At 32.9% G+C, this 17544-nt stretch overlaps 1 protein-coding gene across 3 annotated transcripts in view; it reads right to left on the reverse strand.

Annotated features, from left to right (window-relative positions):
* Window positions 1-17544, reverse strand: part of ADAMTS3 (ADAM metallopeptidase with thrombospondin type 1 motif 3) — a 242380-nt gene that overhangs the window by 187593 nt on the left and 37243 nt on the right. The window contains exon 1 of one of the 3 annotated variants that reach the window (XM_023530862.1): window positions 2535-2559. The exons of the other annotated variants lie outside the window; for them this stretch is intronic. The gene's annotated coding sequence lies outside the window, so the exon portion shown is untranslated. Of the gene's footprint in view, window positions 1-2534; window positions 2560-17544 lie in introns of those variants that run through there. 3 annotated transcript variants of the gene reach the window in all.

Raw genomic sequence — 17544 nt, forward strand, 5'->3', positions numbered from 1 at the left:
TATAACTTATCAAAATTTTTGGGACCCATCAAAAGCAGTACGGAGGGGGAAATTTATAGCATAAAATGGACACATTAAAAAAGAGGAAAAGTCCTAAATCAATAATTTAAGTTCCCACCTGAAGAACCTAAGAGAGGGCAAAATAAGCCCAAAGCGCCCAGAAAGAAGGAAATAATAAAGAGTAGAGATCAATAAACCAAAAAGAGAAAAACAACAGAGAAAATCAATGAAACAAAGAACTGGCTCTTTGAAAATATCAGTAAAATTGGTGTCTCTAGCACGACTGACAATGAAAAAGAAAGAAGACACAAGTTACTAATATCAGGAATGAACGGGAGCTTCGTTCAAGACTCCACAAGCATCACAGGGTAATACTACAAACTCCATAAACATAAATTCGATAACTTAGACAAATAAACTACTTTTTCGAAAAACATAAACTACCACAACTCATCCAATATGAAAGTTAATTTTAATAGTCTTATAACTATTTAGGCAATTAAATTCACAACTTTAAAAATCTCCCCACCCCCACAAAAAAGAAACCACTGGCCCAATGTTTTCATTGGAGAATTCCACCAAATTATTTAAGATTAACACCAATTCCATACAATCTCTTTCAGAAAAAGGAAGAGGAACACTTTGAATTCATTTTATGAAGGTAATATTACCATGATACCAAAACCAGACAAATACAGTAAAAAGAAAAAACTCTACATCAATATCCTTTATGAATATTGATACAAAAATCCTTAACAAATTTTAGCAAACAGGATTCAACAATATAATTATATAAAGAATTATACGACATGACTTAATGAAGTTAATTACAGGTATCTAAGACTGGTTCATATTTGCAAATCAGTCAAAGCAATGCAACCCACATTAACAGGATAAAAAAGAAAAATCACATGGATATCAATTTATCCAAAAAAGTCATTTGACAAAATTCAACACCCATGTATGATAAAAAATGTTCAGAAAAATAGAAATAGAGAGGAACTTCCTCAACTTGATAAAAAATATCTTCAAAAATCTTATAGATAACATTACATTTATTGATAAAAGACTCAAGGCTTTCCCCTTAAGATTGGGAATAAGGTGAAGAGGCCTATTCTCAGCACTCTTTATTTAACATAGTGTAAAAAGAAGACACATAAGACATTCAGATTGGAAAGGAAGAAACAAAACTGACCCTAATTCCAAATGATATGCTTGTCTATGTAGAAAATTCCAAGGAATCTATCAAAACAAAAAAACTTGATTGGATAAAGAAGATGTGGTACACATATACAATGGAATACTACTCAGTCATGAGATGAAATACTGCCATTTGAGACAACATGGATAGATCTTGAGAATATTAACCTAAACTAAACAAATAAGATGGAAAAAATCAAGAACCATATGATTTCACTCATATGTGGGATATAAAACTAAAGCAACAAACACATGAACAAGACAGACAAAAACTCATAGACACAGACAACAGTTTAGTGATTACCATATGGCAAGGGTGGTGGAGGTAGACAAAAGGTTAAGGAAGTCAAATATATGGTGACGGAAGGAGATTTGACTTTGGGTGGTAAACATGCAATGCAATATACAGGTTATGTATTCTAGAATTGCACACTTGAAACCTACATAATTTTATTAACCAATGTCACCTCAATAAAGTTAATAAATTTTTTTAAAAAGATAAACGCGAAAGGAGCAAAAAAACAAAAAAAGAACCCTCATAAAACTAATAATAAGTCCAGCAAAGTAGCACGATACAAAATACACAATTATATTTTTATATAAGAATGTACATGTGAATACTAAAATTAAAAAACACAATACCATTACAACCACTCAGGAAAAACAATATAAAATAGAATACATGTATAGAACTTGTATGGTAAAAGCTATATAATATTAATGAAAGAAATCAAAGATCTAAATGAATGGGCGATATACTGTGATCATGGATTGAAGATTTAAAATAGTAAACATGTCAATTCTCCCCAAAGTCCCTCTAAAATTTGTACAGAAAGGCAAAGGACCTAGGATAGCTAAAACGATTTTTAGAAAGAACAATAAATTGGGAATAACCTAAGCAGATTAGACTAACTACAAACAATAAAACTACATAATTTCTAGGAAACAAAGCATTTTGAGTTTGCCAAGAATTTCTTAAATAGGACACAAAGAACATGAATATAAAAAATATCAATAAATTAAACTACAAAATGAAAAACACTTACTCTTTAAAAAACTAAAAAAATGAAAAGGCTAGCCACAGACAGAAGAAAATGCAATATTTATATCCAGAATATAAAAAGAACTCTTAAATTCAAGAAGACAATCTGTTTTTTAAAGTCCTCAAAAGATTTGCACAGTCACATCACAAAAGAAGATATATGAATGACATATACACTTGGAAAAAAATCCTCAACATCACCATTTATTACAGCAATGGAAATTATCAAAACCTTAATGAAATACCCCTACATACTCATAAGAATAACTAAAATGAAGAAGATTGACATTACCTAATGTTGGCAAGGATGTAGAGGACTGGAACTCTCTCGCCTTGCTATGAGCAATAAAAAATGATTGTCAGTTCATAAAATAGTTTGGCAGTTTATTATAAAGTTAAATATACACTTATTATATGATTGGGCAATTCTACTCCTAAACATTTACATAAATGAAATGAAAACCTGTCCACACAAAAACTTGTACCCTAATGTTCATAGTAGCTTTATTATAATAGTGAAAAAAGTGATAAAAATCCAAATGTCTTTCAACTGGTAAATAGATACACAAATTTCGGTGTATCCATATGGTGGAATAGTATTCTGCAATAAAAATATACTTACTGTATGATTTCATTTGTACAAAATTCTAGAAGAGACAAAATTATAGTGAAAAAAAGTAGTTCAGTGGTTCCTGGAAGTAGAGGAAAGGAACTGACTGCAGAGGCACCTAACGGAACTTTTTCTGTATCTTGATTGTGGTGATGGCTACATGTATATATAATTGTCAGAATTTATCAAATAGTTCATCTAAAATTGGTGAATTTCATTGTCTCTAAGTTATACCTCAATGAATCTCATTTAAAATTCTATAGCTAGCATAAAAATTATAGTCTTGGTTAGAGCAGTATCGGTAATCATAAAATAAATGTTGTAGCTTCATTTCTGTTTATGGTAAGCTCCTCCCTCTTTTATTTCTCTTCTTTCCAGGAGAATAACAGTCCCTTAACAATGAATTCAGGAAGCACTCTCTCCATTCGTCTCCAAAGTAGATGGACATATAACACACTTTGTCTACCCTGGTGTCAGGTGGAGAACAAATCTATTGCTATCAGTGGTTCCTAGAGAGGTTTATACCACCCCTAGTATCTGTCCTCATTGCATGGGAATATAATAATGATTTAGACAAACCAGGGAGAAGGGAGAGAACAAGGAGTACCCAAATCTCATTAAGACAGCATTTATTTGCTACATTCCTATTCTAAGATAACTTTGGCTTCTTCCCTTCTTCTATATTCAATCTACCCCAATCTTACTGTCCTCCCTTAAACATATGAGAATTACTATAATGTGTGAAAAAGCAAAGCAAAAAAATAATAAATCTTTAAAAACCTAACACTAAGTTATAGTGCATGTTACATATTAGGATACTATCTTAGTTTCTCTCCTGTGTGAAATTCTTCGAGTGATGTCCTGAAAGCTATTGGCCTCATTTTTTCTTTTAAATATATAAAATTTTTCAGTATCATTCATTAAACAAATGACTACCTTTGCCTTTTCTTTACCTTTTTGAAACTCAGAGGGCTGGCCTTCCATGTCTTACCAGGCTTAAAGTAGAACAGAACAAAAGACAGATGGGTGTGTATGAATCTCATTAAGACACAGATGGAGTTATATTTGAATCATTACATCTGATCTACATTCCTACACAAAACCAGAGATGAGGACAGGAAAATGCAATTCCCTTTTACCGCTATACTCACTTTAGCAAAAATGGTGTGGATCCCCCAGGCTACCACAGCAAATCTGCAACGCCCACAAGTTTCATATCGGAAAAACTAGGAAATGCCCCATGAGGAAGACAGGCAGCATGGCAGAGTGGTGGTGAGGGGTATTGCTAAGTTATGATTACAGCCTAGATCAAAGGTGGGCACCTAAAAAATAACAAGACAGTCAAACAGGAGTATACACCACTTTTGGAAATAGATTTATTTCTAAAAGTATAAGGCCCCCAAAATTCTCTTCATTTTGAAAAATGCTGGATTATAAATGCCGGCCCCTTTCAATTATTTCTCTTTTATTTCCCACATTACAAAATTTTTTTAACCTGAGCATCTGCATGAGATTGCTATGTTCAAAATTTCTTGAAAACGTGATGTGAAATGTTAAGTTAAATGAAACAGGTTAAAAGGAGAAGCGTAGCATGTTATACTTCTGATTATTTCTGCAGCCACCAGATTTTCATTAAGCCTCGGGCATGTGGGTTTGTAATTATTTTCATGACAACAAACATTAGAACTGGGGAACAAGATCTGTAGTTTAAAGAAATTCAATCTTCCTAAATTTCTCCACATAGTCCAATATACTGCTCTTGCATACTTTGTTCCCAACTCTGTTATTCCATTTCTTGAACCACTACAGATGTGTTAATCATAGTGATTCATTCACAATCAGCTTAAGCTAAAAATGTTTATAATTCAGACTAGATTTCAGTTATAAAGTAGTGATTTCAGATATGATAACAATTTTTAAAAATCTAAGGTCATGGAAAATAGATAATAAATCAAACATGTATTCTAATACAAAATATTATTAAGTTTGCCTGTGTCAACTTCAAGTCTTATTTTTTATGTTCTAGTATAACAGGTTATTGAATTTTTAAAAGATCATTAAGAAAATATGTTCACAATAAAAATTATTCAAGAAATATCTTTCTACCAGTTCACTTCTCAATTTTTCATTTTTTTAAGTTACCTTAATTTCCAACCCCTAATTTCTTTTCTTCTGTCTCCTGAGATATATTTGCTGATCCTAAGCATATTTACACTTTTTAATACCTTCTAAATTTTAAACAGAAATAACAACCGTGTATCTACTTTCATGAAAGTACTGTATATGCTAAGAGGTTTATACATTATCTTAGTTTAAACCAGACTAAAACACCTCCACAGTAAATATTATTTTTACTTTATAAATAAGAATACTATAATCTACAAAAATCAATTAAACTTACTCAATGTAACAAAGTTTCTAAATGGCAGAGCCAGACTTTATTCAGTTCTCATTTACTTGAAAACCCAGTACCTATCTTATCATCATGGTAAATACTGAGACCACTCTGGTTAAACTACCACATTCATACACTTAGTATATCTCTGCTTAGTCCAGTACAGAGAGATACATCTAGCTCCCATTTGCAAATAAAAGTTTTTTTAACTACAGGTTCTATGTCTATTCACAAAGACAACTGACAATCTAGGTCTCCAAGTCTTTGAGGAAATAGCCCTCCAACGTTGTAAATTCAGGGCTTTGAACACATATTTTTTAGAGTGCATCAAGAGGACCAAAGTTAGTAAAATCAAATTTTCAAATAGGCAGATTTTTATACCAAAAAGTTGAGTCCAAAATGTAAGAAAAAATACTTCTTCTCCAAACCAAACTTAATTACCAGATGGAAGAAAGAATTTAAGAACAAAGAGTGTCAAGTTCATAAATTGAGTGTGATATCTAGGCATCCGACAGTCGATGCACTACTTAGAACAGCTGGTGTGCCACCCTGGATGGAATACTTCACCTCCACTCTCTGATGCTCTTCGCTTCTTATCTGCTTTACCACTTCCTTATTCTCCTTCTAGTTCTTAGTTTAAAAGGTGGTAGGGCAAAACAGAGCCTTGCAAATAATAAATGCTCAATAAGCTATCAACGGTCTGTGATTGGATTTAATGAAAACTGCACTCATCTTTACCTGAAATTAAGAACTAATTTTGAGGATTACATCTATTCACCACTTTAATTTTATGAGAATTCTTTTTTTTTTTTTTAATGATACTAAAAGTTTGAAATTTTCCCAAAGTCACAAGAGAAGTAGAATGCCTACTCTATGCTAGGTGTTAATCTTGAGCCTTTACATTTTTTTATAAAAGGTATGTCAATTCTTAGATCATTATTTTTTTTTTCACGGATAACATGACTTATTGTGAACATGTACATTAAAAGACTATATTGACTGGATGTTTAGAAAAAACAGAAGACAATAAAAGAAAAAAGCTAACATGGATTTTCTTGTTCCTCGACAAAGAAAAAAGGACATCTGTACTAAAATAGGTTCTTAAAAATTTGCAGCAAGTAATCTCACAAGAATCAATGACCTTGTTAAGAGGTAGCTTGGAGCCAAAAAACAACCCACTAGATGAGAGTGAAGGAGAGAATCACTTGGATCAACCAGCAAAGCGAAATTTTAGTAGCAAGTACTAAGTGAAACTCATGCCCCACTCTGTCTGTCTTCTCCAGGCAATATACATAGATAATCATTTATATCATTCTCTAACCATCAGCCTTGGTTCTAGATTTACTGTGAGTGCATAAGGCATATCAGGCAGTGACTCTTATTACCAATACCTTTCTTCATATATTCAGGGTTTTTTTTTTTTTATTTTCTCTATTTATAGACCAAAGCATATCACTGTAAGTCAGGTTCTATATGATGACAAACACAGAACTGAATAAACACTAATTAGTAAACAGCTCTATTCTGCTAAAAGAGTTTAGCAACTCAAATAAGCACTACAATCAATAAGAATTCTGATGAGTTTATAAAGATTGATTTGTAAAACCTTTGGCCCTTATCTATTTTCTTGGCCACATTCATGGGAAAAAATTTAATAACTGTCTAAATCTTATATACTTTGTATATGAGTCCATAAATTTCTATAACTATTAGCACCAGAAAAGTTACACAATCAGTTTATTACTCAAAATGAAAAGGCTACATTCACATTATTAATAAGCTTTTTTTTATACATTATTATCTATGTGTTTAGAAAGAATGCAGGTGACATTCACTACCTCTTGTTACAAAAGGGAAAAATAACAGAAGGGAAATTATTTGTCAAACTTTTACAATCATGTTTTATAGAAATACACAGTAAGGGCTACAGCATGATTCAATAATAATTCCAAAACAAATATCTAAAAAATCACCTACTCATCTCAGTTCAATTATTTCTTAATTACCTGCAGGGTTAAAAAAAAAAAAAATTCCCACAATAATCCACATCCATTTGGTGTGCTACAACTGAGATCTTGAGAACAGTACAATTTGGGGAGAACTTTTTCTTTGAATAGATATTTCATCATGGTAAAAAGGAAAAAGATGGAAGCATAAACCAGACCTACTAAACGGTAAATATTTTGCATGGAGACAAATTACCATATTATTTCTTAGTTATTTCTGTTCCACTTCTTCCCATGCAAGCAATTTTGTTCACCTGTAAACATACTATGCATCTAATATGTGCCACTCATTATGCTAAGTGCTAGGGATGAAGATGATTATAATAGAAAAACTATTTTTTGCATTTCTTTTGTTTAATCTTTTGAATTGAGTTATAATTTTGTAAAGAGAAATTCATTAGCTTTTCCAAAGATTTAGTTGTATCTCTTACAAACATGGCATTAAAAAAGGAGCATATTTAATCGTACAGAGGAAAATTTCAACCTACAGGCTTGGCAAGATGAGCTGATAAAATCTGGAATGATAAAATGGTCATCAAAGCAGTAGCTTTTGTGTAGTTTTCTAGACATATTTTTGAATGTAATAAACCAAGTGTTCTTACTTGGGGCTTTATCTTGCTGAAAACAGCATTGTTCACGCAAGTGTTCACTTTGAAAATGTTTTACCAGTGTAAAATAACTCCATCTTGTGGATTGTCATGACCATGGCATTCAGATCTCACCTTTCTTCAAGTTCATACAGGACTAGCATCAGCCTGATCCCTTCCCAGGTTAACGATCTGTAGAATGCTTGTTTCCTGTTGGATATTAACACTCACAAGCAACCCTCTACATGGTGTAGGTATACAAAAGTGCCTGCCACTCTCAGTATCACCACTGCATAATCGAGCTTGGTTGTCCCAGCCGAGCAAGATCAACATTGCTTAATGTCAGAGGCAGTTGATTTCCCTGTGGGGATAGAAGATGATATACCAGCCCTATTCACTTTTAATTCCATCGAAATTTCTAAGAGGACAAATATTAAACAGTGAGGAAGATTCTTTAAAACTGAGATATAGGGGAATGAGGGCCCAATGGTGCCCACTTTAAGTGGGCATCTTTCCTTTTGCACATTCCATTCACATTTGATTTCTAAAGATGACAATTATGATTCTATATACTTCAACTCAAATATGTCTCAGAAACAACCTATTATTAACAACAAACACTCAGCCACACATCAGTAAAAATTTCCATTTCGATCCCATATTTTGAAAGCTCAAAATCTAAAGGGACCTCTCCCTTCCCACCGTCACCGGTTACTTTGCACATTAACAATCTAATATGCAGTATTTCTTCCTGGTGTCATTCCAGTTCTCATCTTTGGTGGTTGTCAGAACCTTGAATTCAAAACACAATGCGTGTCCAAAGAAAAATTATAGATATTAAATGCATGAACCAAGTAATTGAAGCTTTCTTCCCCATATAATCTAAAAATTTTAAATGGAAGGAAGACAAAGGGGTTGGAAGTGTTTTATCATAAGGACAAACGTAAATGTCTTTTATCCTATCACTTAAGGCCATAGGAACCTTGACTCTGGAAAGAGGTATATAAATACTATCACAAAATCCAAAGTATGTTTTGTATCAGGATTAGAATAAGCAAGCCCTCAGCATGCAGTAGCATCAGCATTTTATTTTCTAGTTTAATAGGTCACTATTTTTGTTCCCGAGAACATACTTATAAACACACTCTACTGGAGAACTTGCAAAACACTTTCCTGTTTATCTCTCACATTTTTATGGAAATGATATACCTGAAGATACATTAATGAGAATCTTTTACTTACTATATATTATTTAATATTATATTAAATCTTAAAATGTTTTATCAGGAGATATCTCACAAAATTATTAATCCAGGAAAATACAATAACAGCTTTTTTTAAAGAAAGGTGCATTTTTACACTCTTAAATATATTACATCATAGTATTTACAAATAGTCAAGGGTTCTACAACTAGAGTACTACTATTTAAAATATAACTAAGTCTCCTCCAACAAAATCTCAACTTTTCTTGTTATAGGCTAATGGTCATCATCAGAAAAATGTCTGTTTACATTATAATTGATCAGCTAATCTTAACATTACCCAGAGTTCATCTAAATAATTTGAACAAAAAAAAATTTAAACACTTATTACTGAATTCATATCACTAAAGATAAGCCATTATTTGTGATTTGAGGACCTTTTTTCAGCTAGTTAAATGATAAAAAAAATAAAAAATCCTACTAGATTTGCTTTTCCTGCTTGAGACTTTCAAAAGCTATGGTAATTTGTAAAACGTAGCTATCAGCTGTGTGGCTCTTAGTGTACAGCCTATTTGTACGTATGAATGCTTCTGCAGATGATTGTTCAGGCAAAACTAAAAGTAGTATATAACCAATTTTTTTCCATATTACATGTAGTAAAATATGTCCTTTGTCTTATAGAGATAGACAATATATGCCGTAGCTGATAATATGTATAATTTGGCTCAAAAGCAAATGCTCTTTTTGCTGTGCTCCATCCTGGTCTAACTACTCGCTGTAACTTATGTGTTACACAGTGCCTTTGACCATTAAAATCAGATTTTCTGGCATTCTTCCCATGGTATCATTGATAGTATTAGCTCCTCATGGTTAATTAAAAACAATGACACCACAAATCTAACCATTGTATGTTGAAAGAAATAAAAGTAATTAAAAGGCTTTTATTACAAAAGCTTGAAAAAAAAACTGTTTTCAGAAGAAAAAGTACATGTATGAAATTACAACTTTCAAAGGAATATAAGATGAAACTACAGTCTTGGAGCACTTACTATGCTATATTTATCAGGGAATACTGACTTGTTCCAAACAAAAACGAGGAAAAAGGAACATTCTAACTCGCCTTGGCATATTTTCATATACACACACACACAAAAAAAGGTATCAGTAACATATGAGATGCATCTAGAATGAAAATGTTAGTTGAATATGTAGACTTCAATCATAAACTTTCCTTTCTCATTAACCATCTAATATTCTCAGTAATAACAGAATTCTTAACCACTTTAGAAGGATGGTTCATCAGTAAATGATCTGAATCATCCATGTTAAAGTAGTCCAGTTCCTTTGAATCAATTATACATAATTATTACTTCTTTGACACAATTCATAAGCTAATACAACACATCTAGAGTAGGGTTTTCCAGAGTGTGGTCCACAGACAACTTGCATAGAAATTATCTGGGATATTTGATAAAACTGGAATCCTGAGCCACAACCAGACTGACCAAATCTAAACCTCTGGAAGGCAATGCAGATACCTGTATGTTTAGTAATCACCCCAGCTGAGACTTAGGCCAAATGAAGTCTGAGAACCATGAATCTGGAAACTAAAACGTCTGTAGAAATCATTTCAGAAAACATTTTATTCTTTTGTCTATATTATATGAACTACAATGAGTAATTTCTTCTCACTATAAAGTAGTGGGAAGTATAAATGAGATTCATGAGAATCTAAAACAACCTATTCACGAATGTAAGTGGGAGGCTCTAGATTTTTGCTGACAGCACTGTACATGTTTTTAATTACAGTAAATCAAGTTCTAGATCAGAAGCCAAACAGTATAGCAGAAGGGAAAGCTTATTTCAGCAGGAGAATCTCCTACTGGTAGGAATATTCATGTAAAACAATGTAAATTCTACTAAAAAAAAATGATAAGGAACACATTACTTTGCCTAAGAAAATAAAGTGTCTTCATTAAGAACCAAAAAATGATTTTCTATAGTAAGCACTTTTCATATATTACAGTCGATAATAATGCATCTTTGGGGGCCTCTCGATTTCTTTAAATTTTCTCTTTCAGGGAATAAAGGCAGACTATAGTGTGTCACTCATTGTCAACCACGAGAGTAGTAAATGAAAGGAAAAAGTGGCAGAGATCATCCAAAAACAGTATATAAAATATGTATGTATGGGTGTGTATATCCACATATATGAGTGCATATAAATCTAGATTTACTTTCAGAGACCGCTGGGTTTTTTTGTTTTTTTGTTTTGTTTTGTTTTTTGTTAGAGGAGATGAACCAATTTTATTTTCCATCATTATGTTATACAAAAATCTAGAAATAATAGATCTGTAAAGAAATGAGTAGTAAATAAGAGAGCAACAAATAATTTAAATTTGAATTATTTTCCATGATATTAGGATGAAAACCATTTCAAAGCACACGTCTGGCTTCGGAATGGGTTTTGTTCATTGGCCAAAGCCTGCCATAAAATAAAGGTGTTCAGCGTCGTGTGTTCTACTGGCTCTTGACAAAACTGAAGCCTTTTTTTTTTCTTTTTTTACTTTTTTAAAAAGAAGTACAAAGCACCATCACTGTCTATGGCAGGCCTCTTGTGTTTGTACAGCATCTCTATTCCCTTCTTGTGGTAACCATATTTTCATGCCTCTTTTGGAGAGCAACCCCCCACCACAGTCCATGCAGCTCTGGTAACTTGTCTGTCAAAGCATGATCCAATCCAAGATCACCTAATTGGAATCTCACTCTTGGGAATTTGAATCTAGAGAAAGACCATACATGATGGTGATGAGTGGAACCTACCATTCTGATCTCTCAGAAAATGGATTTTGACAAATTCTTGCTGTCCTGGTTTCTGCCTTCAGGAAGCTTGGCTGTTTAGATTTCCTTCAATTTCTGTGAGCTGCCTAATATGCTTCCAGTATATTCCATTTTTCCTCATGTTAGCCAATACTATTTCTCTTGACAACTAAAAAACCCAACTGATAAGAGAGGGATATGCTGAAAACACACCTTATTTTGGTCCACTATTTGGAGGGCACTGTTTCTCACTGAGCATTTAAACTACTACAAAAGTCCCACGATTTCCTCCATGAAATCCTTTCAGATTGAAGAAAAATCAAGATTCAGTCTTGCATTTATCCTGCTATCCCGAAATCCTCCATAGGCACTTTGTCTATTTTCTACCTAAAAACTTGAGGTCTCTTATTATTAATGTCCAGTACAGAGTGAAGTGTGCCCTGTCTCTTTTGACTTGCATGTTAAGTATTTTACTGCTCTTCTACATGGGTAATATAAATAAATGCCCATGCATTTCTGCTGATTTTTCAGTCATTTATGCCCCTATTAACATCAAGCATGTAATTTTTAGCTTAGAGTATACACAATAAACACATCATTCACCATGCATAATATGCCCAATTTTAAAGTACATCTATGAATTGCAATAAACATATGTACATTATAAAATATGCATAAATCTATAAAATCAAATATGGAAGTCTCACTATATAGACATACCTCCACTTACCCTCCGAATCTCCTCTCTACTACTCCTAATGAGAATTTGGGGTGTTAGATTCTATTCTGTATCTCAGCAATGATTCATTTGTAGTAATGGTTCTGAAGAAGCTTGTAAGCAGACTGAAGGGGAGGGTTAAAATAGATTAGTGGTTAAAATCTGTCATCAATAACTCAGGCTAAAAAAACTGAGTCATTATTATTTAACTTTTCTAAGACAAATGTCAAGGCAACTACAGAAAACGATGAGTATGGTGATATTTAACATGGAGAAAATGAGTTAAAAAGGATTTAAATGACTTTCTATTTTGAGAAAAAGAAGACATTGGGGAAATATTTTATATTTTAAGGGAGACACTTTGAAATAGCATCTAGCTGATTCAACCATGAACAAATATAATTTCATGATACCAATACTTGAGTCACAATCACTTAGTAGATTCTACAAGAATTTCTTCATAGAAATACCATTTGGTATTTGAGTTAACACGAATACTTCAAACAAAAAAAAATACTGTGTAATTCAATTATCTTACCAATTTAAACTTCACCCTAAATTTTAAGTCCTTTAGTTTCTATAAACTTTCTACTCATATACAGTTTCCTTTGCTCAGCCACTTCTTTTTATCTCTTCCTCTGGCTCCCACTCTTTTGCTTCCTAAACATGAGTATTCTCTGCATATATGGAGGCAGAGGGTACTTGGGGAATCTCTATACCCTCTGCTCAAATTTGCTGTGAACCTAAAATTACAAAAGTAAATGAATAGTATTTTAAAAATTGGTATTCTACAAGGCACTATACTTCAGCTCTCCTATCTGGACATCCTCAACTCTATACACTCTCCCAGCTTCAGTTGCTTCCTTTATGCCCATATCTTACAAATCCTCTCCTTGGCCATGTGCTCTCTCCAGAGTACCCGTAACTCCCAGCTGTCTGTTAAACATCTCTATTTGTGCCTCCTGTTGGCAGTTCACATTTAATGTGTCTTAGAATTTATCAAATGTTTTTCTTCTGTTTTTCTGTTTTCCATATTTCTTAGTCATCTCAAAACTTTCAGTTCAATTCAGCTCATCTTTGATCCCCCTACACACACTCTCTTCTTTCCTCTCCATCCACACCAGTTGCCAAGTTGTAGGAATTCCACTCAATAATGTTATGCAGTCTTTCCCTTTTTTATGCCCACAGTTACTTCTCTGGTTCCTAATTGTTCTATTATTGCACAGTATTGCATTGCATTATTGTATTGTAGCTACTGCAGTAGCCTCCAAAGTGCTTTACCACTTCCCTTCCACTTCTGTTTCACTCTGTACCATGTAACCTATTTACTTAACTTTCTCAAGTATAATTCCAATCAGGACATTCTTGTTTATATTGCTACTCCAAAGCTCTTTACGTGTTCCATGATGAAGCCAAGTAAAGTTTTCACTACCCTTCATTCTCATACTTGCCATGTCCATGTCTTTACTTCTATATCATCTTCCATAAAGACTGGCATACCTTCTCTTTCCAATCTATCTATGCTTAAATGTTAAATATCCTTTAAGACTCTCTTTGAAGTCTTCCTTGAGCCCTAGGCGTAATCATTCTTCCTCTAAATCACCGTCCCTTCCTCCTTCCTTTTCCCTCTCTCTCTTTCAATATCTTCCTCTCATTTTCATTGGTATAACAGTTATTGCCATAACCCCTATGTTGTCAGACCTTATCCATCTATGGGCACAGATGTGTCTAACTTAAATGTCACCAACTCTTAGATCAGCTAATATGGGATTCCTAGTCCCATACAAGTCACAAGTTTTTCTAGGAGACTCCAAGACATGCATCTCATACACTTGTAAACAAAGCTTCTCTCACTACAGTTTTTATTTAGATATCCTCCTATATTTCCATGGGCTCAGACATAAATTAATTGAGAGCTAGAGCAATAGAAAAATATGGAGAACAATTATCCCATGGTCAAAATCCTCTTTCCCTCCATGCCCAAAACCAAGTCAAGCTCATAATGGTTGGATTCTTCTTCTCTGGGGTAAGTTCTCTCTCAGGAAACCCATCAGGCTTTCAAGTCATAGGCTTCTCCTGAGCTTACCCAGTCAGTCCTTCTGCTCTTCTCCACACTTGTCTATACTTCTGCCCAGACTCAAACTGTAGTCGCAGCTCCTTACAGTACTGTAAACAATCAAACACCCATGTTTATATAATCTATATATTCAACAAAACATTTCAGTTTCTTACAATTAGCCCTTAATGGTAAAAAAATAAATAAAATAAATAGTCAAAATTAATAATCATTTAACATTTCAAAATTAATCCAAATATTTATAATCTTTATATCTTATAATCTAGACCCGAACTATTTGGGCCAAGTTCTATACAGTGATCAACCTCTCTTTGTTTTTCTAGTGCTTACACTCCCTTAAAATAGTGTCTTTTGAAATCAGTTTCAAAAAACTTGGCACCTAGTTCACAGGGTTGTTATTAGGATTAAATAACATGATACACATAAAGTACTTAGCAGAGTCTCTGGCACGCAATCACTACTCAACAAATGTTAGTTTATATCATTTTTGTTGCGAAAGTTAGATTTACTTATACTTGTTCCAAAACAAATTCAACAAAGAAACATCCTCAAAAGTGACTATTTATTAAATTATACATAAAATTATCCCAAATACTGCACAATACCTCCAGTTTATGTTAAATTCTATCACTGTCAATAATCTCCTTTATTTAAATTGAAGTTATTCCTAGCTTTTTATCATCTGCCTCCATTACTATAACAGAGCAGTTACCAGAAAAATTAAGCCATGGTAATCACATACAAATGAATGCTTTTGGTAAGAAAAAAAAAAAAAAATGTCTACAAGCTTCCATGTTAACTACAGCATTGCTCTACCTAGATCTCTGAAATATGGTCAGAGTATCTAGATTTCTATTTGAGATGGCTCTAAAGCTTCCCACTAAAACAAAGAGCTTTACATGTCCCCTTAACCAAACAGAGAAGGAGAACTCAAGAATTTCAAGTAAAAACATGGGAGACCTCTATAGCAACGAAGTTTAAGTGAGATGGCAGGTTAAATTTCTGGAACTGATACAATAAAAGACCCCGTGGGAGGGACATTTCACGATCAAACAGGAAATAGTACATCCTTTCTCCTACACACAAGTTCATAATTGGAAAAAAAGACTGAAAACCTTTCCTCCCACCATTGACCTTCTGAGTAGGTGTGGTGGGTCAAACTTCATCCTCAATAGTCACTACAGATACTGATCTCTTTAACACCTGGTCTAGTTGACAAAGTCACTAAATAAAACTTAACCCAGTTAGTTTCTCTCCATTCAATTTACGTTTCACTTCCTTGAAATTTCTTCTCTCTCAGGACAGATTAAGCAGCACCTCCTACATTGTCCTGATTATAATCCTCATGAGTTGGTAGAACCCTGGCATGCGGAGGATACCTTCACAAAACACTTAAGGTCAGCTGAGACACAGAGGCCAGGAACAGAAAGGGAATTGAAGTCACCCACAAAGTCTATGATTTGTATCAGATACTGTGGTAAGAAAAGAGTGATCCTCCGAAATTAGACCATTCTCACTACTAACTTTGAAATAAGTACAGGATGATTATACTTATCCAATTGAACTTGTAAGTCTCCCACACACAGGTTCTATTCAATCACTACACCTTCTGTAACAGCTCTCTTGGAAACTAGTATAGAACTGAATCATAACCAACCAAAAAAACAGTCTTCATTCTTGACAATGTTAAAAATGTTAAAACATTTTTTAAAAGGTTAAAACCATTATAAAAGTTTAAATATTAACTTCAAAGTTAAAAAAAAATAGGAAGAAAAATATCTAAGGCTGAGTGAATACCAAAGTGAGCTAGCTTCCTAAAACTAACAATTTACAGAATTGTTTTAAGTCTTAAAAATGTAAAATCCCAACCATAACCTCACCAGGTAGAAATAACACATTCTTACTTTATTTTTAGACAAGGCTGTTCTATCAAAATTAATGAGAGAGGATAATGATACCTGAATTCAATAACCTAATTTTTAACTCCTATGTTATCAGACCTTATCCATCTATGGGCACAATATCTCTACAATATCTGAACAATATCTTTAATATATAACCTGATTTTAACTCCACAGGAGTCTTGCGTATTACCCAATAATCTTTCACATAGCAAAGACTGAACACTTGACTATTCTAAAAGTTAAATAAGAAAAAGAAAATGTAGGCAGAGTGTATATTCAATCTACATTTGATACATGCACTAAAAAAAGAAAAAACTTTCTATTTCCATTGAATTTTTAGGGAATTTCTTTACAACTTCATGAATGTAAAATAGGTCCAAAGAAATAACTTTTTCTCTGAAAAGCAGTTTCTAGAGTTCTTACCTGTTAACATTTTTTAAAAGCCTGAACATTTTTCAAAAGCCTGAGGACAATGTCATCTTATATATTTTACAAGCGTTTGTTTTCCAGTATTGTGAAAATTAATTAATTAGGTTTAAACATTGAGACACTATATTGAAAAGTTAGTGAAAATATCAATATGCAAACCACTCGAAAGTGACTCATTTTGACACTATATTATTTCCATGCATAATCTGAACAATATCTTTAATATATAACCTGATTATAATTAGATCGCATTAAAAGACAAAAACATGAAATGTGACTTGTAAATGCAAAGATTGAGTTGTCTATCATGTACAGTTTATTGATCAAGGTTTGATTTATAACAATTTACAATTTACAATTATTATAACTTGCGTTTAGCCCTACTGGAAAAATAATAATTTTACCTCTAAAGATTTAATGTATTTTGATTTCTACTGTTAGGAAACTAGAACTTTATAAGCTAATGTAGTTCCTTTTAAGCTTTAACTGCGAAAAACTTTAGAGCAACATTTTTTCCCAAGTGTTTAATCTTATTCAGTTTATATACTTGAAA

Source organism: Pteropus vampyrus, unplaced genomic scaffold (genome assembly GCF_000151845.1).
Source record: "Pteropus vampyrus isolate Shadow unplaced genomic scaffold, Pvam_2.0 Scaffold56, whole genome shotgun sequence".
Lineage (NCBI taxonomy): Eukaryota > Metazoa > Chordata > Mammalia > Chiroptera > Pteropodidae > Pteropus > Pteropus vampyrus.